Genomic DNA, 3,076 nt, shown 5'->3' with positions numbered 1-3,076 from the left:
GATTCAGAGGATCAGTCCCTCCGAATGTGGAGGCTCCCCTCAGTCACCATGGCTAGTAGCCACTGATAGACTCATCCTCCATGGATCTATCTAATCCCCTTTTAAAGCTACTTATTCCTGTGGCCATCACTACAGCCTCTGGCAGCAAATTTCAATTTCAATTTATTACAGGTCTATATGACCTAAGTCTTGACCAAGAGGATACAAAAGGGGAATAAAATAGGTACATAAAATAGACATAACATGCGTCAAGGTACATAATCACAGTCACATAAAACCCAGGCTGAGCCCAGAGATTAAAAATTACCTAACTACACTTGGGGCGGAGCCAACTGACTAAAATCATCCGAAGATTAAAAGTCGGAGTTTTCAGAAGTGCTGAAATTTTCAATGTTTCTTGAGAGCAGCCACCTTAGCCAGGAACCGCGCCACGTTAGCTGTTATCAGTCCATCGGCATTTGAGTCCGATAACAGTACTGAAAGCACCCAAGGTTGCGCGGGAAGATTCATGATCTTCGTAAGAATAGGAGAGATAGAAGTGCCTCTAACTTGAGTCCAGTGGGGACAGCGAAACATCAGATGATCTAAGGTTTCAATTTCGCCAGAATTGCACAGACAATCTGAGTAAGGAAGGCCTCCAAATCTTCCCAGAGTTACCATCGTTGGAAATACATTTAAGCGGGCCAGCATAAAGGCGCGGCGGTGAGATGGAATATTTCAGTGATGGTCTGATTCACTATAAGGGAGTTTCAGTCCTAGAAAGAAAACCACGTGGCCCTTCTAAAGGAGACAGGATTTTCAGTGGAATCAGCAGTTCGCGAAAAGTAGGTCAAGGGGAGTGTATGGGCTTAGTTTCTGTCTCCTGCATCTCATCCTGTTCTGATAGCAGTTATTGCATACACAGGATGGTTCTTGTGGTGGGGTGATGAGAACTGTGGGGGGGGGGAGTCGGGAGAGTTGCGTACTCAGTGGCAATGCGGAATTGCTATTCAGCAAAGGGAGGGTGGATCTGGTTCCGAAGAGTAACACGGGGTATCTTTTGAGCCAGTTTGGCACAGTGGTTTGGAGCGTGGACTCTAACCTGGGACAACCGGATTTGATTCCCAGCTCCTCCACATGCAGCTGCTGGTGTGGCCTTGGGCCAGTCACAAGTTTTCTCAGAGCTGTTCCCTCACGAGCAGTCCTCGAAAGAGCTCTCTCAGCCCCACCTACCTCACAGGCAGTGTTCCCTCTTAAGTTGAGTTAGTGTGAGCTAGCTCACAGTTTTTTAGCCTCCGGCTCGCACGTTTTTGTCTTAGGAAGGAGGGGCTCCAGAGCAAACTAATTTATGCAGCGGCCAAATCGCTCTGGGCAAGCCATAGTTCTGATAAGAGCTGTTCTTGAAAAAGAGCCGTTTCTGTCAGAGCTCTCTCAGCCCCACCTACCTCACAGGGTGCCTGTTGTGGGGAGGGGGAAGGGAAAGGAGAGTGTAAGCTGCCTTCGGGTACAGAAGGTTGGGCCATAAATCCAATCTCTTCTTCTTCTTCTTCTTCTTCTTGTACCTCACAGGGTGTCTGTTGTGGGGAGGGGAAGGGGAAGGAGTTCGTAAGCCGCTCTGAGACTCCTTTGGGTAGTGTAGGGCAGGGTATAAATCCAATCTCCTCCTCCTCCTCCTCCAACTCTCCGAATAGGTGAGGGCGATTGAAAAGTTGACCTAGCATAGAGGCAGTTGAACTCCAGGGGTGCTGCAGGTTCATATCTCATCCCTGCCTCAGATTGTTTCTTTACCCCCATCAAGTTGCAGCTGTGGCTCAGTGGAAGAGCCCCTGCCTTGCATTCAAAGGATCCCAGGTTCAATCCTCAGCATGTCCAGTGAAAAGGACATGTGAAAGACCTCTGCCTGGAGAGCTGCTGCCAGTCTGAGTAGACAACATTGACCTTGAGGGACTGATTCACTATGGCAGCTTCACGTCAATGTACAACAACAGCCCATCATAATTTGAGCTGAGTGCTGTCCGTGTGTGGTGTCAAAACAGGGCCCACAAATTTATATATCGGGGAGGGGCCGTGACTCAGAGCCTCTTGCTTTGGATGCAGAAGGTCGTAAGTTCAATCCAGTTGAAAGGACCAGGCAGTAGGTGATGTGAAAGACCTCCGCCTGAGACCCTGGAGAGCTGTAAAGAGGGGTTGTGGCTCAGTGGAAGAGCATCTGCTTGGCACACAGAAGGTCCCAGGTCCAATCCCCGGCATCTCCAGGTAAAAGGACCAGGCAGGAGGTGATGTGAAAGACCTCTCTGCCTGAGACCCTGGAGAGCTGTAAAGAGGGGCTGTGGCTCAGGGGTAGAGCATCTGCTTCGCTTGCAGAAGGTCCCTGGTTCAATCCCCGGCATCTCCAGTTAAAAAGGACCAGGCAGGAGGTGATGGGAAAGACCTCAGCCTGAGACCCTGGAGAGCTGTAAAGAGGGGCCATGGCTCAGTGGAAGAGCATCTGCTTCGTGTGCAGAAGGTCCCAGGTTCAATCCCCGGCATCTCCAGTTAAAAAGGACCAGGCAGGAGGTGATGGGAAAGACCTCTGCCTGAGACCGTGGAGAGCTGTAAAGAGGGGCTGTGGCTCAGTGGAAGAGCCTCTTGCTTGGCATGCAGAAATTCCCAGGTTCAGTCTCTGGCAGCATCTCCAGTTAAAAAGGACCAGGCAGGAGGCGATGGGAAAGACCTCCACCTGAGACCCTGGAGAGCGGCTGCCAGTTTGAGTAGACAGTTTTGGCTTCGATGGACCAAGGCTCTGGTTCAGTGTAAGTCAGCTTCATCTGTGACTTATGGAAACCCTGCAGGGTTTTCAAGGCAAGAGACAAACAGAGGTGGTTTGCCATTGCCTGCCAAGCCCATTACAGGACTTCGAACACGGAGAGCTCCATTTCAGTGCTGAGTGTTATTTAAAACGGTAGTGCAGCATCCAAAAAAACATATTCTAGGAGGTTTAGTTATCTAGCGACTCCATTTATAGCCGGCCTTTCTCATGGACATTCAAAGAGGATGACAATATGTATATATTTTTAATTCAGCACAAGACATCCAAGAAACAAGGCAATTGAACTGG

At 49.6% G+C, this 3,076-nt stretch overlaps 1 non-coding gene across 1 annotated transcript; it reads left to right on the top strand.

Moving 5' to 3' along the window:
• The first annotated feature begins 2,302 nt into the window (after positions 1 to 2,302).
• TRNAA-CGC lies at positions 2,303 to 2,374 on the top strand. Its single transcript has one exon. It is a non-coding gene; the product is annotated as a tRNA-Ala (tRNA).
• The last annotated feature ends 702 nt before the right edge of the window (positions 2,375 to 3,076 follow it).

Source organism: Gekko japonicus, unplaced genomic scaffold (genome assembly GCF_001447785.1).
Source record: "Gekko japonicus isolate JY-2015 unplaced genomic scaffold, Gekko_japonicus_V1.1 scaffold1885, whole genome shotgun sequence".
Lineage (NCBI taxonomy): Eukaryota > Metazoa > Chordata > Lepidosauria > Squamata > Gekkonidae > Gekko > Gekko japonicus.
Note: the sequence above shows the minus strand (reverse complement) of the source record. Positions and strands in the feature narration are given on the sequence as shown.